Raw genomic sequence first — 26,335 nt, 5'->3', positions numbered from 1 at the left:
TGAAGCCACTTCCAGAGCAAACAAGTTTCTGTGATACCTGGTCTTCACTGGGAGCTAGGAGAAGCTCAATCGATGGATCACCTAAAAGTCCCATTGCAAATTGAATACAATTAAATGACAGCTGACACATAAAGAAAATATGAATATTTCAACAACAACACATAAAATAAGATCAATAAATCACCTACCAAAGAACTTCCCAGTGGAGTTTGACACCCACTTGCTGGAGAAGCCTTGGTTCACTGCGCATGTGAAGGTTGTTTGTTCATTCCAGTAATTTCTGGGAACAGAACATCGTCTAGTGATTGAATGGAGATCTGTGCTCGCAGGAAGTTCAACAAACTGTTTTTCAGAGATCTCCGTTCCATTGGCCTGAAAGGTGATGTAGAGATCACTGGAGGAGATCTGAGTGACGTGACATTCCAGCACAGCGCTGTCTTCTTTTAGTGATTGTGGGAAAGATCTTCTGATCAGCACTGATGGATCTCTCACTGCACGACCTGGATAGCAGAAACGATGCAATATGTTCAGTGTTCAGTTCTACCAAGTATCATGTGATAGCATTTTCCCCCCATTTCTCCAGCTCTCCTACCTTTAATTCTCACAGTCTTCTCAGAAATACGGAAGCAGCGATGTTCAGCTTTACATGCTATGCTAATGAGGTTTTTCCATTGACTTGTGGAAACAGTGAGGTTGCTGATGATAGCAGCTGTGGTGCTGGCCTGGTCCACTTTGTTTTTACTGGGTGAGATGTTCTCATCAATGAACCAGGTGACCCTGGCATCAAGGGCAGTGTGGACAACACACGTAGCTGTCACCTCAGACTCTGCCATCATCACTGTCTTGAAGCTGGGGGTGTCCAGATTAATGGAGGGAGGGGACGGTTGATGAGCTAGCAATAGCAAGTTGGGGAAAGTCAGTTTGCAGAATAATCAACTGAATATGTTTCTGTCACACAATTCAAACGACCTGGTTGTTTTAGTATGGAAGGTATATTTAACTTTAGTCTTAAATGGATTTTCAGACATGGACAATTTAAGAAACAGTTTTCTAACAGAAGGAATATGCTGATAATTTCTTGTGTTTCGTTTTACCTGAGCAGAGAGTAATGTTTTTTCTAATGGCTTTTTTGGTTAACTGGGGGTCTGAGATTTCACAGATAAAGGTCTTCCCTGTTTTCCATTCGTTCTGAGGTATGTTGAGATGACTGGTTACTGCAACACGTCCATCTTCACCCATCCTGATGTCACTTTTTGGTCCGGATATCTTCTCAGACTCACCAAGCCATTGGATCTGAGGGTTGAAGCCACTTCCAGAGCACACAAGTTTCTGTGATCGCTGGTCTTCACTTGGAGCTAGGAGAAGCTCAATCGATGGATCACCTAAAAGTCCCATTGCAAATTGAATGACAGCTGAAAAAGCATGATCAAGATGAATATTATTGATCACACATTAAATGAGAAAATCAATAAATCACTTACCAAAGAACCTCCCAGTGGAGTTTGACACCCACTTGCTGGAGAAGCCTTGGTTCACTGTGCATGTGAAGGTTGTTTGTTCATTCCAGTAATTTCTGGGAACAGAGAATTGTCTAGTGATTAAATGGATATCTGTGCTCGCAGGAAGTTCAACAAACTGTTTTTCCGAGATCTCCGTTTCGTTGGCCTGAAAGGTGATGTAGAGATCACTGGAGGAGATCTGAGTGACGTGACATTCCAGAACAGCGCTGTCTTCTTTTAGTGATTGTGGGAAAGATCTTCTGATCAGCACTGATGGATCTCTCACTGTATGACCTTGATGACAAAAACAAGAAATGTTGCTTAAGTTCAGTGTTCAGTTCTACCTGGCATCACTTAATAGCATTTATTTTCCAATATCTCCTACCTTTGAAACTCACGGTCTTCAAAGTAGTACTGAAGCAGCGATGTTCAGCTTTACATGCTATGCTAATGAAGTTTTTCCATTGACTTGTGGAAACAGTGAGGTTGCTGATGATAGCAGCTGTGGTTCTGGCCTGTTCCACTTTGTTTTTACTGGGTGAGATTTTCTCATCAATGAACCAGGTGACCCTGGCATCAAGGGCAGTGTGGACAACACACGTAGCTGTCACCTCAGACTCTGCCATCATCACTGTCTTGAAGCTGGGGGTCTCAAAATGAATGTACGGAGAGGAAGGTGGATGAACTGTCAGAAGAAAGAAAATTACATAAAAAGTCTATCTAGGATAGAAGTTAAAATAATGTTGAAAACATCATAATTGAAAATGATAAATAGACCTTTAACTGTTTTGCTATTTTCTCATTTGAATCCTGAAAAGTAACTGTTTTATGGACGTATGAGGTTTCATAGTATTTCAATGATTGTTAGGGGGACTTACTTGTACAAATACTGATTGACTGATTTGATTCAACTGCATTGTGTCTGGATATGCATTTAAAAATTGACCCCTTTTTCCACTTGTCTTTATCCGGTTTAATCTGGCTAATTAGACTGAAGGTTTTTTCAACGCCCTCCGTGCTTTGTAGTTTCTCTTGGACTGTTGTTGTGTTTAGATTATGGCTGTCCAATTGCCATTCCACACTCGGCTTGTCTGGATAGAAGCGATTCAGGGCACAGATGAGGCTCTCTGGTGAAGTCCTGTCCTTATCGTCCCAGACAGCGTACAGGGTGATGGACGGAGACACAACCCTCTGCACTGAGACAGAACATATCATTTTATTTATTGTTAGTCTCAAATTTAAATTGACATGTGCAATGATTTTGTGATATTTCACCGATGAGGTTATACAATCCCTGTGGATTTTGTGAAAAGAAACAAGATACTAGATCTAGACTACATGGAATGCAAACTGTAATATACTAATATACTACTACTTGATCTAGATGGAGTAGTTGTGATTTGTTTTGCTGCCAGGTGGACATGGAAGCAGAGGTGTTATAATTTTGTATTTTTCATTGTTTTTAACTAATTTTAATTCGTTTTTTATAAGTTTTCTTCAGTTCCGGTTAGTTTCCGGAGTTGGTTTGCTAATTTCAGTTTAGTTTTATTGTTTAAGATGTTAATTTGTTTCTATTAGTTTCAGTATTACGTTCAGAATACGGTATTTTAATACAAACACTTTGTGAAGGCAATTGACTCACAGTCAATAAACATATTACAGTCTCAATACACAGATGCTTGTTGTGTTGACAGCGTTGTTGTGCTGACAAAGCCTACCAAATTGACAAAGACTAATCAGTTAAATAAAATATTTTTAGTTTTTTAGTTTAATTTAAATATAACTTGATGTTAGAGTAAGGCACAGATGTTAGAGTAAGATTAGCAGGCAGCAGGCAGCAGGCAGCAGGCGGAAGCGATGGTCTCAAGACAGCACCCGAATTACAGAAGTGAAACAAGCCACTGTGCCACTGAGCAACGGTGCATCACACACCAGGTGTGAAGTCACTGCCCGTTAGGGAAATTAGTTGAAATTTAAATTTCTCATAACCATTTTGTTGAGATCTCACAAAAATGCAAAACATTTTGGAACACAGCTAGGCCATTAATAGAACCACATTGTAACCACACACTATTATTTGCATATAGCTGAAAATGGTCTGTTGAAGGTTTTTTCAACTCCCTCCGTGCTTTGCAGTTTCTCTTGGACTGTTTAGATTATGGCTGTCCAATTGCCATTCCACACTCGGCTTGTCTGGATAGAAGCGATTCAGGGCACAGATGAGGCTCTCTGGTGAAGTCCTGTCCTCATCGTCCCAGACAGGGTACAGGGTGATGGACGGAGACACAACCCTCTGCACTGAGACAGAACATATCATTTTATGTATTGTTACTTCAGTTTCAAACTTGAATTGGCTAGTTGTAAAATGATGATTGTACATTAGATCTTTGATGATGTTATACATGCCTGTGGCGTTTGTGCAATTGAAACACAATACTCTACACTGAACTGTAGTATCCTTCTACTCTAGCTAGATGGTGTCGTTGTGCTTTACATACTTACAATATTCAGGTGGAGGTGGAAGGCTGTTACACAGATGTTAGAGTAAGACAGGACTGAGCGATCAGAGCAGGCAGCTGGCGGAAGCATGCAACACCCTGGTCCAAAAAGGCACTCGAAATTCAACAGAACTTTTTTCAACAGGACTTGACTACACTGAATCACTCTCTATAGTTACATCTTTATTTATGAATATATTCCATTTACAAAGCTATCATGGAAAGCAGTACACACATTTTAGGAAAAGAGTAGGCCTACATGAGTACGACCTTCGGCCGCAATAATAAAAATGATACCTTCGGTAGCAATAATAAAAATACACAAATTATCCATTGGTAAAAATGTGACTTTAAACACAGTTCAATTGTCCTTTCTTGTTTCATTTAACCTGTAAATGAAACAGAAATAAATCTAGATCAGTAATATGAATAGGATACCAACAGTCTTTCTTTATGCACTATTATTATCCTAGATTGAATGGTCAAATCAAAATTTAACATTACGGTATATATGCATGGCATTATTTAATAAAACCAATATTATCCTGCAATCATATAGCTGTTCCACTACAGTTCATATGTCCATACCTTGATGATAGTGGTCCCAATGCTGTACACCAGAGTGATGAGGAAGAGGAAGATGAAGGTGAGGGCTGTGTTCTGCATGCTATCTGGATCTGTCTCTGCTCTGTGACTCCAATCGGTGTCAATCAAAACCAGATAATCTGCTTGTACTGTGAAGATGAAAATAGCATCACATCAGCATATAATATTGATTAAACATTTCAATACTAATAGCTTTCCTTATTTGACTGCTGTTAATGGTTTGTTTGTGGTGTAGTGTGATCATGTGTACCAGAAAAGGGCACCAAGTCAAATTAATCAAATAAATACAACATCAACAACATACAACTGAGCACTTACAGTAGGCTATGTGTCTGTGAAGCTGATGCTTGGGCTTTCTCTCTGCTTTAATGCTTTTAAACACATTGAGACCTGAGGCTGATTCTAGAAATGCCTTCTAAATCAGTAGTTCTCAAACCTTTTCATTCCAACTTCCAAGGACCCCCATTTGAAAATGTTTTGTGCCAGGGAGGGACCCCCCCAGAAGAGAAGATTTGTGTAAAAACAAATCTATATTTTTCAATATTTTTCACGTTCAACAAAAAGGTTAAAAAATAGCAGTTGTATATCTGCTATTTTTTAGAACCATTGTTCTTAATCCTAAGAGTTTTCTGAAAAACACATGTCGCTATATATAGCTAAAATCTAAAATGACATGCTTTCCCGGTTTCATGGGTTAAAATGTCACATAAATAAGCAGACTAAGCTGTGTATGTATAAGTAGGCTAAACTGTTTGTCTCTTGCTTTTAAAAAAAAGTATAATAAACCAGTAATCACAGTGAGCCTGACTTGCTTTTGAAAGAACATCTTGACATTTACAGTAGGTTAGAGAAATAGATTTTGAACATGCACCATTATTCACAGGGCAAGACCCAGTAGAGTGAACACAAACACACTAAGACAAGACACAGGGGCAACACTAAATAGCCTAAATGAAGATCTGACTTCTGAAATTGTCTTAGTTGACAGCAAATTTAAGTAATACTAAAGGCTATATAGTCTGTGATCAGTCAGTGTGAGTGCGAGTATGCAATTATGATGTAAGAAATAAGAAAATCACAATAATGTGATTGTCAATCTAGTATAACCATGTCTTATGATTAACTTATTTATTACCAACTAACAAAAATCTTCATTAGTGATTGGGTAGGTATACTGAAAATGAACTTCGGGACATACATCAGCAGAATAATTACTTAGATTTATTTTTTTATTTAGATTTTCATTTTGCTTTAGTAAACACACAGGATGTCACATCACAAGCAACAAACAAAAACAAGACATAACACACAACATGACATCTACTAGGCCTTGCAACTTTGAGGGATGTTCATGCTGAGGTTGACCAGGTTGGCTTTGTCAGCTGTTCTTTGCACCATGGACCTAACAATAACTCGAGTTGTGTTGATCATAGATTCATGGTAAACTACACAGCTATACACCGTGTCAGTGTTTCCCCAAGTGGCATTGCTGAACGTTAGTTGGCCATAGACAGAGTAGTACTTGACTTTTCTTGAGTCTCGATATTCCATAAGGCTTGTGGTATGATACACATACTCTTTTGTGCCCAGAGTTTCCACAGGCTCGTCATTAATGAGCCAAGACACAACAACTTCCTTGGGGTAGAAGTCTTTCACATAGCAAGTCAGGGTCACCATACTAGTTTGTTCGACTGGCGGCAGCAGAAAAACTAATGGGCGATCAATCCTTCCTTCTGCAAGCATGAGAGTATAACAATTAGATCTTTTGCTGCAGATAACACACACAACATATTATTTCTGGTTATCAATTAACACTAAACTGAACATGTATTGATAAGGTCTGCCGAATGTAAATTCAAAAGCTATATCAGCACTTAAATGTAAGTAGAATTAAATCACAGTCTTACTACACATACATTTGCATTACAATATGCATTTCATTACATACTGTACATCACTGTTTCTCAATGTTGGGTCTGGGGACCCTACAGGTCTGTAACTCTGACAGTGTACAAATGGAACCATTTGGTTCCATTTTTACACATACTCTTTTTACAATTTAACAGTGAGGAATTTGCTCCCAAAGATCCCAAAGATTAAAAATCACATATGTGTGAAGTGAGGGGCGCTCTTATCATCATACCTGACATTCCGTGCTCAGCCAATCAGCTGAGCACATTCCGTGCTTAAACAGACAGACATACAGAGACAGACAGATACACACAAAGCTGTGCATAAGGTTGAGAATCATTTGCTTACCATTTGACCTTTGGAAGCTGATCTCCTTTGGGGTAATAGCATCTTTGTGGACAGCAATACAAATATACTCAATCCCTTTGTTCCACTCCTCGTACATCACGTCTACAGCAACGGTGATTTTGTTACGTTCTCTTGAATCTCTGGCATTAGGCAGTTCGTTTCCATCCGTGTCCTGCCATGTGACACTCTCCACACCTGGCACTAATTCAAGGACTTCACACACAAGTTGGGCTGGCTTGTTGTGAAACAATGCCTCTATTGACAGTGGCAAGATCTTCATTGTCATCATCTCATCTTCACATCCTATTCCTGGAGAGAGGATTTAGGGAGTATAAGTAAACCGCATTATCTGAAAAATTGTTGGCATTTCAATATACAGTATAGTACCAAAGTATATTACTCACCTGAGTCACCTCCTCTGCCTCCTTTTTTGTACGTTACAGATTTGTTCACACCTCCGTCACCCCCCTCAAAGACACACGTTACTGGTTTTCCATCGGTCCAATCAGTTTGATTCACCTGGAGAAAACTTACTGCACTGTACAAAGTTCCATTCACCGTCTTTTCATCCTTGATGATGACACCGTATTCGCTCGAGTTGAGTTCATCGCCATTTCTCTCCCACTTGATCTTATAATCTTTCGGTGAAAAGCCAGTGGCAAAGCAGGAGAAGGAAGCCTTGTTTTGCTCCATCACATCCTCAGTAGTGGAGACCAGCACTTCAAGAGTTGGGGACTGATGATGCACGACTGCAAAACACACATATATACACAGATGTATGCAGAAGCATGTTATACAGTATATGCAGAAGCCGAGTAGAATCTGCTGCTACAATGGCAATTGAAACAAATAATTGTATGTAATCTTTCAATGTTATGCAACATTACTGTGTGCTATACAATTAACAAATACTGAAAGGAAAGAGAGTGTGGTCTTGTAAAACACTTTAAGGACTTGAGTCTTGCTTCTGCATATACTGTACATTGTGTGCACAAGCTATAGCACAGACAAGTACCTGACAGACCGTTTCAAACCAGCCACAAACATACTTTTTAACAATGATTGCTCTCACTGAAAGCTCATATTCCCACGTAATGTCTTTAATGTTAATTATTTCAGTAAGGCACAGAAAGGGAACAGGGAGAAAATGGATGCAAGCGAGATATATACTGTAACATCAGTGCCAAGCGCCAAAAATTACCAAGCCAGCAGTTCAATTTGCATAGGCAAGAATAGTCAATTTCGCTGTCAACATTGATTACTTTCTCAGGCAACAAAGCAATTTAGTATTTTTTACGGAACATTTAACACATGATATGACCACACATAACATGCATGATCTAAGCACAAAGATACATTTTGTGGACAGAAATTGTATAAGCATGTTTTTATTTTTTATTTGTATTACTGTATTATGCTATTACAATTAATTATTTTGTTAAACTAAACTAGATACATTTTGTGGACAGAAATTGTATAAGCGTGTGTTTTTATTTTTTATTTTTATTACTGTATTATGCTATTACATTATTTTGTTAAACTGATTTTGTTTCAATAATTACACTCTTCACTTAGTTTTTTTTAAAGCAGCTTTGAAATGATCATAGTTTAGTATATCATGTCATACTTCTGCATATTTTTGTTTTAAAAATCAGTTGTTTAAACAGATTTAGACCACAACACATATTTAATTTAAAGTATTTTGCATTTTGAGGATTGTTGTTAAGAAAACTGTTACAGTTTACATAGGAAGGAGTTTACAAGGAATTCCCAAACTAATAATTAATTTGAAGATTTATTCAAATAAATAACAAATGATTAACTTGTTTCTTACCTGGTCTTTCAAGTGCCACTTCCACATCTCCCGCTGAATTTTTGGCAGCACATTTGAAAACATTTTTGTTCTGCCAGTCTTCTCGTTTGACTCGGATCTGACTGACTCTCATATACGTGTCGCCTTTCTGAACAGCAGGGTATTCAACAAAACCAGAGGTAGGCAGGCCCGACAGAACGGTCCCACTGGCGTCGGTCCACTTGAAGGTCAGATCAGCAGGTGTGAAGCCGGTGGCCAGGCAGCCGAGAGTGACAGTGTCACCGACTCCTGAACCGCACTGGACCAGAGGAAATACAGTAGGGGCAGTCGCTGTAGCTGGGAGAGGAAATACAAAATTATACAAATAAGTAAAAAATAGAAATACGTTGATTTTACACTTTTCCAGAACGCAGAATTTTCAGTTGCATTTGCGGTTGATATATTAATAAATATCCTATAGGGAAATGAAACGTGCAGGTGCAAATATTACTGGCAGAGCATGAGAGCAACTATACATATTTGAGATGTCTGGCATACTGTTTGGAATAGATCTTCTTGAATCTGCAACTTAAACTCCTATTGGTTTGTCAATAAAGAAAAAAAACATTCAATTGCAGTAGAAACATTCAATTTGTTATTCCTTTTAACCAATAAAAATTGTTCTTACCTGATGATACAGTAACCATTGTACCCTTGCCCCAGTAGTCAAAAGCACCGTTGCACAGTCGCAAATATACTCATTGACTAGTACAAAAAGCTACGGTCTTCATATTTAACATACGTAGTAGAATTTTCTAAAAGCCAAATAATCAATTTCACTATGTTATCCCTATTTTGGGCATGCCATAGGTGAAAAAAATTGAAATGTGCAGATCTACAAGCTTGTGAGGCATTGTGATATTAAAGATTGGCTATTTTTGCTATTTGTTGTAAAGTTGAAGTATATGGCTTGAGTGGTTAAATTGCAGAAACAAGGTTATGATATAGGCTGTCACTCAAGGATTCTACATATATATTTATGAATTAACATGACGATAAATTATCAACTACTTTAAGATGAACTTGGTATATCATAACCTTGCTTTAGTTTTAAGATAATGCAGATCGTGAATCATATCAAAACACTTACCTGCGGATACAGTTACCAGTGTGCCTTTTCCCCAGTAGTCAAAAGCCCAGTTATCACAGTCATAAAGATCTATTCATACATCTCACAAAAACTATCATTCTTATCAACTTCCATTTTGTCCTGCCCATTTGGTCAGATACTATTAAATATCATATGCCGATTCTGTTTAAATATATTAAGACTCTAAAACACAGTTTTCCATAGATCTTGATAGATTACATGACAGATTACAGACTACATCAGTTAGTGCATGGTTTTCTCAAAAAACAACAACAGAACAACTTTGCTCTTAATGATGTGAGTGACATCTTTGTGTAATAAATCAAATAATAATAATAAAAACATTTCTTACCTGAGGAGACAGTGACCATCGTGCCTTTTCCCCAGTAGTCAAAACCATAGTTATCACACTGTAACAAAGTGGCATCTACTGCATACAATAACCCTGTTGTCTAACAAATGACTACAATACTACAAAAGCCAGTCATTAACTCATATTGACACAGTATTTCAATCCATACTGTATGTTTTGTGATACTATTTAATTGACTTACCTGATGAAACTGTAACCATTGTGCCTTTTCCCCAGTAGTCAAAGTAGACACTATTGTCACAGTGTAACATTTTGATGTACGTCCTGTTCAAAAACTAGCATCCACAAATGCAATGAACATGCACATGGCTTTTGATAGATGCCATTCAGGTCCAACATATTACAGTATTACAATAGAAATAAAGTTAATTCAGTTGGAGTATGAAACAAAGTGGTTGTTATTACCTGATGTAACAGTCACAGTGGTGCCTTTACCCCAGTAGTCAAAGTAGTCATCACAGTGATTGGATTGATGAACACTCAGTACAAAAAAGATCAGTCCATTGGCATTCACATGTCTAACCAAAGTTGATGCTAGCGTTGATGTTTATTACAAAAACGATCTAGTTCTACCAATTAATGGAAATGTACATACCGCTATAAAAGTTGAAATTTGAATAATATGGTAAGAGTTTTCTTACCAAAGTCATGATATTATTACTTACCAGATATTGCTGTGATATTTGTCAAGGTCACTTGGTCACTTGCTCACTCTTAATATCCATCAAGGTGATTTGTGTCCTGGTTTGAATCCGACCTGTTTAAACAACATTCATGTTTCACTGACTAAACATATCCATATATAGGCTACTGTTTATTAACCATCTCCTTTGAGATTTCCATTTCCTGTTATACAGAGTTTTAAAGAAATGTTCAGGTCACCAAAGTTAACAAGAACTTCCCCTTTTTCAGTGAGTGTCTTATATCAGCTCAATGCCCAACAACAATAAGGTCTACATTCCCATAATCTGGTAAGGAGTTTTCCATTAGCAGTAGTGAAATGTTATTGGCTAATTCTTCAGTATAATTCAATTTGATTTAAAACACACGTGTACATGATACTCGCAGAAACATCATGAAACACAATTAAAGTCAGTGACTTATTTCCATTGTGGTCCTTGGACTTGAACAAACAAAACATTACAACAAATAAAGGCAACATACAACATCATTCATGCCAATGATGGAAATGTTGCCTGTGCTAAGAAAGCCCAAAACATGGCTTGGCTGTTGGCTGTGAATATCAAGCTGAGGAAAAGCAAACTGCCCCGTTCTGACGTTCTTGTTATAACCCACATTTTTTGTATATGAAACTTTGATGCATCACAGTGGATACGGTACAACCCAGGCAACTCTTTGATGCATCACAGTGGGTACCGTACAACCCAGGCAACTCTTTGATGCATCACAGTGGGTACCGTACAACCCAGGCAACTCTTTGATGCATCACAGTGGGTACCGTACAACCCAGGCAACTCTTTGATGCATCACAGTGGGTACCGTACAACCCAGGCAACTCTTTGATGCATCACAGTGGGTACCGTACAACCCAGGCAACTCTTTGATGCATCACAGTGGGTACGGTACAACCCAGGCAACTCTTTGATGCATCACAGTGGGTATACGGTACAACCCAGGCAACTCTTTGATGCATCACAGTGGGTACGGTACAACCCAGGCAACTCTTTGATGCATCACAGTGGGTATACGGTACAACCCAGGCAACTCTTTGATGCATCACAGTGGGTATACGGTACAACCCAGGCAACTCTTTGATGCATCACAGTGGGTATACGGTACAACCCAGGCAACTCTTTGATGCATCACAGTGGGTACGGTACAACCCAGGCAACTCTTTGCTTAGAGCAGTTCAGCTGAGATGTTTTGTCTGCAGCAGCATGATGCTGTTTCTGCAAGGTGAATACCAGGGCCGTGCAGAGAGCACTGAGGGGGCAGGTGCTCAAGCCCCCCTAGCCCCCCCCCCCCTCTGCACATGCCTGGTGAATACAAATGTTACATTTGCAGTGCCTGCAAAATGACTTGCTATCGTCAATTCTGTCTGAGATTTTTCCTCATAAATTCTACTTTCATTGATCGCCGACACTCGTCATGTAAACTAGCGATCTTGCTTACCCTGGACCATGTGGACATTTTGATCAACAGAAAGAGGTACATCAAGAAACAATCTAAGAGCTGAGGAAAGCCAGGCAGACAGGCTATAGGCTATTAACCTCAAGAAATTACAGTTTTATCACTATGGATGAGAAACACTTATATTTTACAATTTAATCTATTCCTTATCTTGTATCAGTCAAATAGAGAAGCATTTTAGACAAAGTACGGTTATTATAATACAAATGTAGAACAATATGCATATGGACAGCAGGGTAGCCATCTTGTATTAATACATCTTGAACGCAGTATTGGTGTTGGTTTGCGGGAGGATGTTGACATAAGTGTAATACAATCCTCCTGGGTGACGTAATCCTCCTGGGTGATTCAGAAGAGATGTGGAAGGCCTCCAGCCTAATATTGTGAACATACTGTCATAGCCTAACTGCTATACCTATAGTGCTGTTGAAAAGGAAACCGTTTGACTTACTACAAATGTGAGATTTTGAGGATAATGTTCTTAAAAATATTTGATGTGGGCCTAGATTTTACCAACATGAAAATAAAACTGTAAGAAATACAGTTTAAACTCCAATCATTATCCTATTCCTATACCTGTATGCATGCAAGGCATGCAAGGCAGGCTATGTGTGTGTATTTGTTAATATTTGTTAATATCTCAAGGAAGTAAGCCTTGCCGAGCCATGAGGCCCATAAGGGCAGGAGCCTATCTCCTGTTTCCTTGCTTGATGTACAAGTACACCCCCTGGACATGGCGCTAGTATGGCACAGGGACTTTTGCCCCAATCCAACCCTTGATGCTGAGTGCAAGCAGGCAGGCACTGGCCTGGGTCACATCTTTCAGAGTCTTTGGTATGACCGGGCTGGGGATCGAAGCCTGACCAACCAGCGGGAAAGGATGGGCATATTTTCATGAACCTTGGTACGAGATTGTTACATTTTGGTTAAAAAAGATCAAAGTCAAGGTCACAATCAAGGTAAATGTCAAAATGATATAATCATCCATATATAAAACCATGTTACAGTATATGTTAGTAAAGGCAATGTTAGCACCTCTAGGTGAGCTTTTAATTTGTAATTTCTTGGATATTTTAAGCAGCATCCTATAGCATTCTCGTAGTGCTGTTATCTCTACTCTAGAAACCTCATTAATCCATTGCCCACTGGATAAGTTGGTATACATTTGGTAGCACTGATAGCAAAAACTCCAGCCCACTCCAACCCACTGCACACATCTCCAGGGCAACTCCAGTCAAATCCGCCACCTGGCCAACTGTCACAGACATGATGTGATACTGTAGATGTGATGATACCCCCAAAAATAAAGTCGCCTCCAAAACTCCAAAAGCAGTGTGAATGAATTGGCTGGGGTGGTGAGTGTCCTTGCGATTCGCCTTGCCATGGCTGCACACGGCTTTTCATCTATTCCCTGAATGGAGGGAAGCTCAACTCCAACAATGAGCTGAGAGCCGTCCTCACCACATCGTATAACACTCCTCCATTCTTTTAAACTTGGATTTTGAAATGGATAAATAGCTGAACAGCTATGGACAACATACAGGTACAAACCGTAAACCATGACACTTGATCCTTCTATCATCATTCAACCGTCACGCGCCTATCCGCAATGAAGCCTATACAGAGCTGTACGGAAATGTACAATGTAAATTGTAGTTCTTCTGCATTGACCTGCATCAGACCAGAAGTGCCATTCCGATTCGCCCCATTACTAACCCTAACCACACGCGGAAGCCACGTAGTCGGAATGGCGGTGCGTTGGAATGCCACTCTGTCGCCCTGATGAACAGTGTGCAGATTTCCCTTTCGTCCCTCCAGTGTACGTATTGTTATCCACCTGTACACATTTATTATGGTATAGGGGTGCACCCATTCTTGGCCAATACCGATGTTTAAAATAACAATTTAGCCCATATGTTTATGTTTATGTTTATTTATTTTGTTGTTATTTCCCCCTTTTTGAAACAAGTACATCTTCAATAGGGGTTAGGGTTAGGTTTAGTTAAGGTATAGTTTTACTGAGGTTAGGTCATTTTAAATGCTCATTTGTTTTAAATGCTCTTGTAAATGCTCATGTTTCGACCTATAACGTTCTTCACCAGGGCTGACCTGATGAAAACCGTTATACTAGGTATAGGTAGGTTGAAACATGGTTGGTTTAAATAAAGTATTTTCCCTTTTTTACCTCTGAGTGCCTGAATCTCTTTTTTACAGCATATTTGGAGCTGAGGTTTAATTGTGTCCTCATATAGAGGAAGCACCTGTTCTGAAGATTATTTCCTGTCGGTTACATAAATATTAACCAGGAAGGTTGACTGTTCTGCACAAGCACCAACCAAATTGTATTTTTACTTTGCCAGTTCCTTCAAGATATAAGTACACTTAACGTATGTTCCAAGTTCATGAATACGTATAAATTAAGTGTACATAAATAAGCTTAAAGAGGATTGAAGGATAGTTTTATTTAGTCAGTGAACGGTTTAATTTTGAATAGCTGGATATTTATAATATGTTAACGGTTGTTTATATTATTCTAAGATTCATTAATAGTCCCCTGTATCATTCATAATTAAGACCGATAACTTTAACTTGTCAATGTGTTACATTTCTTAAGAAGCTCAGAGGTTATAGTGCTAAGGTTGTTTGCCAGCCGTCTGGCAAACAATTCAGCAGAGGTTTTTGTCATAGCGTGTATCACTGTGTCCCCCCCATCCACAGTGACATACTCCAATACAAAAACCATCAGTGATCACATACGCGTTCACATGGAGTATATATTCACCTTTTCATCAATCTGTTTCTTATGGTTATTAAAATAAATTAATTGTTCTTCCACAGATCTTTGTATAACTTTATTATTTTCATTGCATGAAATGCAAGTATCTTTACAGTATTTTTGATTTGAAGGATTTCGTAGTCTGTTACGGGTCTAAAACGTATAGGACCCTTATGAAGCCCTTTCAAAAGATGATGTACAATTAATATAATGTTACACACTTAATTCAATATTTTAATGTATTATTAGTGTTAATGTATTTAGAACAACTATGATGTTACATGATATAATACAATGTAATAATTTAAAATATAAAATTGTCAGAGGGTTTTAATTCACAGTATGCTATGTAGAAAATATATGGTTAAGCTGTGTGATGTGTTGAGATTGCTTATAGTTGAACTAAATGTATACTCTATTGTTTGTGGGAACAAACACATTCTTCTTTCTCAAGAACCAGCCATTTGGCTGGGCGGCTGTGGCTCAGGAGGTAGAGAAGGTCGTCCAATGATCTGTAGGCTTCACCTGGCTGTATGAATAAATGGACCATTGTAAAGCTCTTTGAGTATAAAGCGCTATAAAAATGCAATCTATTATTATTTGTATTATTGCGACAGTAGGTCGCGTTTACTATGAAAACCTGCATTTCCGGTTCGTTCGTTCGTTGCTCCACCCATGACGCCCCCATATATGGTCATGCCTCGTGACATCATGTGACATCATGGAGACCCTTAGATCTCCATATATGGTTGTCAGTCCAACCAGTGTGGTTGCCGCGACGCGACTCAGACTTGCAAATGATGAGTTCGTACAACACATGGATCTCCATATGTGGAGCTGACTATCATCACCTGGATCTCCATATGTGGAGCTGACTATCATCACCTGGATCTCCATATGTGGAGCTGACTATCATCACCTGGATCTCCATATGTGGAGCTGACTATCATCACCTGGATCTCCATATGTGGAGCTGACTATCATCACCTGGATCTTCATATAGGTATGAAGATCACGACACTGTCATCATCAAACCCTGGACATATACATGGAGAAGACTGAATCATCAACCACATCTGCATATATCTTTTTATTTTGTTTTGTTTTGAATGTTCTTGGGTTGTCTTGATTTGAAATTTGTGTTGTTTTATTGTTGTGTGTTGTTTTAGTTTTTTGTATTTGTATTTGTTACTCTGTTTGTATTTCTCAATTTACTTCTATACCTGTATTTGTAAAAAAAAACAAAAAATGAATAAACAGAACATAAAAAAAACAAAAAAAACATCTGCATATATGGAGCCGGGCAGCAGCAAATCTATCTGACCTCACTGACACCAGATTAATAGTTTAACTTGGGCTTCTCAACTGTGCCGTATTAAGAAGCTCTGTTGTTTCAGGCCTGAAAACGTCAATTATAAATAAAAATCCTGCTAGATAGAATTAGGGCATCGGCTGTCATCAATATTAAGCCAATATATATGGCCATATCGTGATGGTCTCATGATAACCAGTGTGGTTGCCACGACGCAAGTCACACTTGCAAATGAACCAAGTTGTTTCAACAAATGGATCTCCATATGTGGAGCCGACTATCATCACCTGGATCTCCATATATGAAGACCTCGCCCTTTAGGGTGAAGTCGATTCTCGCCCTCAGGGCGTCTTACTGGTTATTATTATTATAGCTGCTTAATACACGTACAAAGTTTAATTCAGTATGTTGGTATTGTTAGTTTTTTCATGAACATGGCAAACGAATACAAGCAAAAGTACATATTGCACTTGAACAAACCTTTGTGAGGTTTTTGTAATGGTGTTCATCACAGTGGTTATTCCGAGGCACAGTGATGCAAGGCATTACAAAAACCTAAGTGGCTACTTTTTTTTTAATTATTTTTTTACTGTACCAGATGTCTTCTCAGTTACGGCTAATATTGAAATACCTTCTTTATACAACATTAAAATCATTATGATTAATTTAATACGTTTCAAACATTTAAAAAACAAGCCCATAGTGTATTTGCTTTTAGTCTCACGGGGGGGGGAAGTTCACTGTTTATGATAATATTGTGTATCTCTTGGATTTGCATTTCATATTGGACCATCTACATACCCCCAAAAGATAAGATTTGTGTAAAATCTTTAAAAAGATATTGAAATGTTTCTTTCCACAATTTTGCAAAAATGTTTCGAAAATAAACCTACAAGCTCTCAACATGTTGCATTGTGCCACACTGTGAGCTTGTAGATTGGCTATTTAAGTATAAAGCATGGTTAAAGTGGTTAGTCTGTTTTTAATGCTGTATTAACTCCTTTTCCTCCTGGAAGTCCCTCAATAACCCCTGGGGGTTCCTGAACCACTGGTACAATATTGTAGCAGCAGAGTGAGAAGGTATAGGTTTTTGTCATGGGCTGTGTCATGGTGCGTACTGGTAGCACAGTGGTCTGTCCTATGACAATAACCCTGTCAACACATATACAGTAGTACATCACTTGTAGGGGACCAGACACATTCGACACTTTAACAGAGTGCTGTTAATGCACTGGTCACGAACACAGCGTCTTTTTGGGATTAATCATGCAGGTAAGGGCATTTTATCTGCTGTAAAATAATAATAGGCTACAGTACTTGCTTTTATTATTATTATTATTGTTATTATTATTATTATTATTATTGTTATTGTTATTGTTATTGTTATTGTTATTGTTATTGTTATTGTTATTGTTATTGTTATTATTATTATAGTTATTATTATTATTGAATATTCTGATATTTGGATCTGTAAAATATTGAATAATTAAACTTTTAATATTTCAAACAAAAATGTCATCAATTGGTTAATTTCTTATTGTGTAGACCCTACGTTGTATATGGTATGAAACTATGAACTTTTCCTCATGTCATGTGCAAAGTGTTACTTCTCTTTATGAAAACATATTGTTTTTTCTATTTCCAAATTTTCATTTAGTGGTCTGAAATAATTATATTCTTCCTAAAGCCAGTGCAAAACCTTTACCAATTGGTGGTGGGAACCCATGGTGGATATAATGGGTCACACATCTTGCACTCTATCAATCAATCAATCAATACTTTATTTCAGACCCAGGAAGATCCATATCACAGAAAAAATAAATACATCACAGTATAAAACATACAGTACAGTAGAAAAGAAAAGAAAAATAATACAGGTTTTCAATGTCTAACATGCAGACAAGTCCGCCAATGCTTCCACATTTTATAAGATAATCTATATTTCCTCTTCAAATAGATGGATACAGCAAGACAGACCAAATAGAAGTTGCAGCACAATCTGTTACTTACATTATTATTACATGTAAATCTATATTATAGGCAATAAGATATGTGTGTAATCTTTTTGTTATACTGTTATACTGTACAGAGCCTTTATACAATAGTAAATTGACTGGACAAGAGAGAACATTTGAATGTGTTGTTGAATGTGGCAGAACAGAATTAATGCCAAAATCATCGATATGACCATTACTTAATAAAAAGTGCACTCATGCTGTTATACTGTATGAACATAAAGCCTTTTTGTATTCATTCATTTCAGCTCGCCGGAACCGGGCCGGCCCCCTGGGCACGTTCTTGGGGTCTGGATGTTCCGGGGACCTCCCGGGGACCCCCACACGATAACTCTGTCATTTCTCAACCGTTTTGGATGCAGGGCGGCTCGCCGGAACCGGGCCTGGCACCCTGGCCGCGTTCCGGTGGGTCTGGAACTTCCGGGGACCCCACGGGGACCCCCACACGGAGTTGCACCATTCACTTCACACAGGAGTGATTTTTAATAATCTGTCATTTTAGTTGTATCTTTGTATTGTAGCCTATTTGCTTTGTTCAACATATGCTATTCTTAAGACATGCATCTGTTAAAATCAATCACAGACCGAGTTTGACATGATTTAACAATTCCTCAACTTATTGAACTGTTTGTATGTTGTTGTTTTATGTAAGTCCTTGCATTTTCATTTTGTTTAACTAAAGGCTATTATCCTAATATAAATGCATCACGTCTCTGTGTGTATGTACGTGTGTACGTACATCTGCAATCTACATAACTTGAGAACCGTTCGCTTCACCAACTTGAAACACGGGTTCCACACCACCACAGGGAGTGCAGTGTCCGTTGCCCGTCGGATCGCCAGTTATCCAGAACCAGCACAAAAGCCTCTGCCCGAGCTCTGGACAGGGCCCCTGCACAGGCTCTAGACATCTCCATATATGGAACTGGCCTGTTCTGACATCTGCATATACTTCATATTTGGGCATTCCTGACAAATAACTCCATATATGGGCATAAAAGGGACACAGACATAATAACTGGGGCATGCATTTCCAACTTGAAAGAGATGAGATACACTTTATTAATTCCCAGAGGGAAATTGAAACGTTACAGCAGCATATAGTGTGACACACACAAATAAAACTAAGGGTACTGGACAACAGACACAGATGGACAAAATAAACACACGACCAGGGCCATCAGACAGTATGCAATCTGAGGCCATTCAGTCATATTGGCTATATATTTTTTTTTACAATTTTATTTATACATTTTCAGGTTTAAAGACAAGACATACTTTACAAACATTCACATCACATACACATATACACACACAAACCCTTCCCACCTCCCCATTCAAAGGAAAGAAAAATGAAAAAATGAAAAATAATAATACACTCAGCACAGAAACAAAAACAAAACATACACAAATGAAAATAATACTATACAATAGATCACAGTTAAGAGTTTTAGAAAATAAAAAATAAAATAAAACACTCATGTGCATACATACTTCAGCCTGTTAATGATAGGTGAGAAAAAAACGGTTGCCACATTCTGTCGAATACTTTCGTTTTAAGAGAAACGTCATATCTTATCTTTTCCATTTGCAGCAGGTTGGTCAATTCTGCCAGCCATACATTATCGTAGAAATCATGCGAGGGAGGTAGAGTAGATTCAAAATGTGGTATATTTCTGCGCGTATAATAGTCTCTAATCTGGAGGTATCGGAAGAACTGTGAAGTTGGGAGGGCATATTGGCTATATTGTGTTTTCTTTCGCTTTGATACATTCATTTGGTAATATTCAGGTTTATTTCATTTTTTTGTAACCTTTTCTTTTTTTAAGCTTTATGTGAACTTCATATAGGCCTACAGTATTGTTTGATCGGAAAAAGATCGCAAACAGACGCAAGTAAGTATATCACAGACAATCTGAATCCTCCTATAGGTCCAACGGAACCTTGGAGGAACTTGCATCGTTCCAAGTAGGCCAGTGCCCAATGGGCACCGCTCTAGTTTAATTAAAGATCAGAAGTGTAATATAACATTTTCCATGTTCTGTTGAATATCGTTTCAGTATATTACGTAAAATAAAATACGTATACAGTATATTAAAAGAAAAACTTACCAAGAAGTGGAAAAACGGGCAATTACTTGCATGGCAGGTTACTATTCACATGCAAACAAGATGTAGGCCTGCATGGACCTAGGAGGATACAGATTGTCTGTAATATACTTGCTTCTGTTTGCGATCTGTTTCCAATCAAACCACTGTAGGCCTATATGAAGTTCACATGAAGCTAACAAAAAAGAAGAAGAATTAGAAGAAAACAACACAATATAGCCACTATGACTATGAATTCATTATACGTTGAAAATATGTGCATGTGTTTGCTCTATGCTTTTGCTGTCTTTTTTCTCATATAGTCTCTTGCCGGACTATGTCCAGGCCCTTACTTGTGTGTGTTTTGGTAAATGGTAAATGGTGCATTTATATAGCGCCTTTATCCAAGGCGCTTTACATAGATTGTGCATTACATTCACCCATTCACACACACATTCATACACCGATTGCGGCGGAAGCCATGCAAGGTACCAACCAGCACATCGGGAGCAATTTGGGGTTCAGTGTCTTGCCCAAGGACACTTCGACATGTAGACAGGAGGAGCCGGGATTCGAACCGCCGACCCATGGATCATTGGACGACCTGCTCTACCTCTTGAGCCGAGACTTGGAAGCCGAGACATGCTTCACTGCCTTTCATAGAGAGTAAGACCTCAGTGTTTGTTGGATCAGTTATTGTACAGCTCTGTAGCCTTCTGGGTCACTGTGTCTCTCGAGCACAATAATAAATAGCAGAGTCTTCAGGCTTCAGACTGTTGACTTGTAAGTACACCATATTCTGGGAGCTGTCTTTGGTGATGGTAAACTGGCCTTGGAGAAATTGGGCAAATATTGTCCCAGTTCCACTATCAATGCGTCCGATCCATTCTAGTCCTTTCCCTGGTTTCCTCTGCCGAATCCAGTGGAGCCACTGAAGAGGAATACCAGATACCTCACAGGACAGTGTGACTGACTGTCCAGGTCTTTGTACCACAGCATCAGAAGAGGTAAGGGACTGGCTCTTAGCAACTGCAAACGACACAGAGGTTGATTTGAGAGCCAGCAAACAAGCAGGGGTGCAACAATATTAGTTGAACTAATTTATTATTAAAAAAAAGTAATAAGTTAATACAATTATCGATTTTCAAAAACAGTTGAAATACTGCAGTGGCTGATGATCTGGTCGATCTACAATTTCACAAGGCATTCTTTTTTCGTGCGACACCATTATACGGCAATTAGGACTTAAGCGGTTAATCAGACGGATTGGATTTAGTTGATTATTAAAATAAAATAATTTTGTTATCAATAAAATAATCAATAAGAAAATAATCATATAGTTAGAGCTCCGGTCCTTCATTCCTGACCAGACACCAAATTAGCTCCACTCACCTGAAATAAGAGCCAAGAGGGAGATGATTTCAACAACTGTCATTGTTGAAATTTTGAGTAGAGAGAGTAGAGAGTAGAGCTAAGTGGGGCTGATCTGCAGGTCAAAAGGTGCGCTATACTGTATAAATAATGATTCTGCAGTGGGAGGAGACTGCTTCATTGTGCATATTTGCGTGATTGTGAAACTATTGTAATGAGGCCGTCTATTTGTGTATTGTGGTCTACCTTATTCTCTATATGAAATGTCAGTTACTCTATCCACAATGACTCAACTACACTTCAGCTCAGGATTAACCATTTAATGCAAGGATATTGGCTGTGGGGCTCTGCTCATGTGATATTACAGATTACCTGCGCAAGCATGATACAGAAACCGAGATCACAAACCCCCCAGAACGGAGAATAAGATACAGTTGTTACATAAACATATTAACATAACATTACAGAGTTAAGATAGTACATACAATCCATAAATCACAGCATAATCACAGAATCACCAATAGCAGAATTAAAAACCACAGGCAGTCCTTAAGTATATAATGCACAGTACACAGCGGCTGCTATATGCTCATGCACATGCACCGTATATATTATCTCAGGTACTAAATCTCAAGTTTAAATATGTAATATTTTTGTAGCAAAAGCTTTTAAATAAGTTAAGAGACCCTTGGTTGTACCATTTGTAGCAACCCCCCCCCCCCCCCCCCCCTCTCTCTCTCTCTCTCACACTCACTCACTCTCTTTCTTTCTATCTCTCCTTCCCTTTCTTTGTTTTTCTTGGAAAGAAAGCTTGTAATGCAACAATGACAGTTAATGATACCAATTGAAAAAAGCATCCATAGCCTACTTGTCACGATCCGCTCCTCGGACCGTGAACTTTGACTGTCCTTATTTAGATTTTGGACTTTAATATGTATTTCTGTCATTTCACTGTTTTCAGTATGTTTTGGATGTATTTGCGCATGTGTTCCTGACTGTTTCTCTTTGGTTTTGGTTTTCTGTTACTCTGTTGTTGCCCTGGTTTTGTGTATCTTATTTTGTAGTATTGTTCCTAGTGTTTCCTGTCTTCCTAGTTACTGTTAGTTACCTTGTCTAACCTACCTTGTAAATTGTCAGTGTTTCCACCTGTGTCCTTTTAGTCCCCCAGCCTATCCTAGTGTTGATTGTATTTTGGTTCCACCTGTGCCCTGTTATCCTGTGTGTATTTAAGTCCTGTGTTTGCAGTGTCTTCTTGTTGGTTCGTAGTTCCCTGTTGTGTGAGTTGCTGTATGTTTTCGGTGATGTTTCCTGCCTTCTTTGCCCTGTTTATGGAAGAACCTCAGTTTATTTAATAAATCCTTCTAAGTTTATTGCTCTGCCTGCTGTCGCCTGCATTTGGGTCCACATCCGTACTCACTCCTGACACTACTGGAGTATTTACACATTTCAATACTTTTACTTCTACTCGGAGGCAAATATTGTACTTTTTACTCCACTGCATTATTTTGGAAACTTCAGTTTCTAGTTACTTTGTAGATTTAGATTGTTATTACAAAACATACATTAACCACTTAAGCTCTATTTAAACTTTGGCTATTTGAAAATAGCAGATCTACAAGCTCACAATGCAATTCATAAAACGTAACTATATTAATTAGTCATTGGTGTGTCATGATGATGGGAGGAATATTTATGACAATCACCAACAACTCACTGATACTGAATATAGACACCAAGGAGTAAACTGCAGCCTGCTCCATGGTTCAGTCTTTCATTCTCACATCAATGAGAAGACCAGAGCTGAGAGATAGAGGAGAGAGACACTTTGCATAGACTGCCATCTAAAGGTTTAAATAGGGTTTGTGAGTAGGTATTTTACCACAGATGGTTTGTACACATAATTTATAGATGAAATCTCTTGATATTAAATCAACAAAGAACACATTTAGTGATTTGTATTCTGGTAAACTTTCTTTATCAACTAACTACTACTGTAGTGTACACAAAATTGTACACAAGAGAGAGAGAGGGGGTGGGGGGGGGGGGGGGGGGGAAGAGTGCTTCTTTTGTATAAGGCCCACATCATCTAAAGAGACTTAATAGAATAATTACATCTTTGTATGTGATTGTATGATGTTTGCCTTTCCACAGATTCTATGCTACACAGACTTTTCTAAACCATCTTTAGTTTTTGTACAGCTCTACAGTCTCTTGTGTCACGGTGACTCTAGCACAGTAATAAACAGCAGAGTCTTCAGTCTTCAGACTGTTCATCTGGAGATACACCTGCTGTCTGCTATTGTCTCTGGAGATGATGAACCGACCCTGGACTGACTGGGAGTAGTAGACCACCATCACTGATGTAGGAAATCCACTCCAATCCTTTTCCAGGTGCTTGTCTGATCCAAACATTTGTGTAATGGCCACCAAACCCAGCATATGTACAGGTCAGCTTGTGGGATTCTCCAGGATTTTTAACAGTTGGTTCGGACTCTGTCAGTGTCTGACCTTCAATACCTGCAAATATCAGAATACCACAAAATAATGCATTTGCTCTGGCAACCACAGCTGGTTTGTTCTAATAAATTTAGTTTAATTCTATTTACCTGAAAAGATAATAGACAGCATAAGAAATCCAATCACAAATTCTGTGGAGTACATCTTAATACGTTTTTCTAACCAGTCACTATGTCTGGTTTAGTCTCTCTGCAAACAGATTTGTAGAGATGGAAGAGATCAGAGTTTTGCATTGACTCCTCCTCCCACAAATGAGAAGATCACATACAGTAGAATGAGTAAATAATAAAGAAAAAAAACACACCCGTGTGAAGTAAGTGGTGCAACTCCGTGTGGGCGTCCCCGGGGGCTCCCCGGAACTTCCAGACCCACATGAACGTGCCGAGGGTGCCGGCCCGGTTCCGACGAGCTGGCCCGTGTCCGAAACGATCGAGAAATGACAGAGTTACCGTGTGGGGGTCCCCGGGGGTCCCCGGTGGGTCCCCGGAACATCCAGACCCCCAGGAACGCGCCCAGGGGGGCGGTTCCGGTGAGCTGGGACGGTTCCGGCAAGCCGCCCGCGTCCGAAACGGTTGAGAAATGACAGAGTTACCATGTGGGGGTCCCCAGGGGGTCCCTCTACTGTACTGTACTGTACTGTACTGTCACACCCAAAACCATCATATATACAGTTAATATACAGTGTGTTAGGCTGCGTAACAGTGTACTTGGTGGTGAAAACCAACCAAACGCTATTTTCGTGCACGGACAGATATTTTCGTGCTCGGACACACCCAGGCAGGCAGCCAGCCAGGGACAGACCCAGAGACACACAAAGCTCATAATGAAGTGGTTGCACCACTTAAAAATCACACCCGTGTGAACTGAGTGGTGTAAGGTCTTATATAGACTGATCAGCTGTGGTCTGACGTAATGTCTGACGTAATGAAATCACACCCGTGTGAACTGGGTGACCATAGCATGCTCATTTTGGTACGAACAGACAGACAGACAGACAGACACGTAAACTAACAAAGCCAGTTGTAGGAGTGGTTTACACCACTCAAAAATAAATCACAGAGATGCTACAATGGAGAATAAGCAATAAAGAGCTATGTGCTATAAACCTTCATTATAGAGTTAATAAAATGATTATTTTCAGGGAATACTGACGTTTTAAAGTGGCATTACAGTATGTATAGCTTTTCTAATCAAATGTAGTCCAATCTGTAAGGTAGAGTAATACGCTAATTCTGTTAATACAGAACACAATTGGGGTGGTTGTATTTTGCCTCCCTGCTCTTCTATTGAGACATTTAAATCGTGTCAAAGGTCATGTCTCACCTACAGACACAGGATCTGACACGAATTTGGACCTGATGGTAAGATGCAATGTATCCCCCCAAAACACATAGTACCATCGAGAGAATGGAGGGACAGTTTCGCTAGAGCAGGGGTACTCAACCCGTGGGTCGCGACCCCTCAGGGGGGGTTGCCAAATTATTTTGGGGGTTCCCCAAATTATTAAAAAAATAAAAACAATAAGTGGAAATGAAGAGTTTACATGTACACATAGTACATGCATACACCTCCCCTAATGATTATATCTGGTTTCAGTATTTATTTATGGTGTATTGTCTCTAAGGTTATTGTAGCAGTCAATTTATATTGGGGGTCGGGAATCGGGAGGGGCGGGGCGGGGGTCCCGAGACATTGCCAAAGCATTTCCGGGGGTCCCCGGCCAAAAACGTTGAGAACCCCTGCGCTAGAGAGTTGATCGAGGAAGTACTTCTGGTATTACTCTCCTATTGCAGTGTGTCACTGTGTCGAGCACAGTAATACACAGCTGTGTCCTCAGTCATCAGACTGTTCATCTGGAGGTAAAGTTTACTGTTGGAGTCATCTCTGGAGCCGATGAATCTTCCCTGGACTGACGGGGAGTAATGGATA

At 39.1% G+C, this 26,335-nt stretch overlaps 2 gene segments (V, D, J or C); both read right to left on the bottom strand.

Annotated features, from left to right (window-relative positions):
* Nucleotides 1–5,806: 5,806 nt before the first annotated feature.
* Nucleotides 5,807–9,390, bottom strand: LOC306936123 (Ig mu chain C region membrane-bound form-like). The segment is given in 5 exons: nt 9,343–9,390; nt 8,697–9,011; nt 7,267–7,611; nt 6,863–7,171; nt 5,807–6,336 (listed from the first exon to the last, which is right to left on the bottom strand).
* Nucleotides 9,391–21,239: 11,849 nt separating this feature from the next.
* Nucleotides 21,240–21,953, bottom strand: LOC306937021 (Ig heavy chain V region G4-like). The segment is given in 2 exons: nt 21,911–21,953; nt 21,240–21,547 (listed from the first exon to the last, which is right to left on the bottom strand).
* Between the last annotated feature and the right edge of the window lie 4,382 nt (nt 21,954–26,335).

The sequence above is a fragment of the Electrona antarctica genome, assembly GCF_951216825.1.
Source record: "Electrona antarctica genome assembly, chromosome: 14".
In the NCBI taxonomy this organism is placed as follows: domain Eukaryota; kingdom Metazoa; phylum Chordata; class Actinopteri; order Myctophiformes; family Myctophidae; genus Electrona; species Electrona antarctica.
The sequence above is the reverse complement of the archived record's forward strand: the minus strand, read 5'-3'. Positions and strand labels throughout refer to the sequence as shown.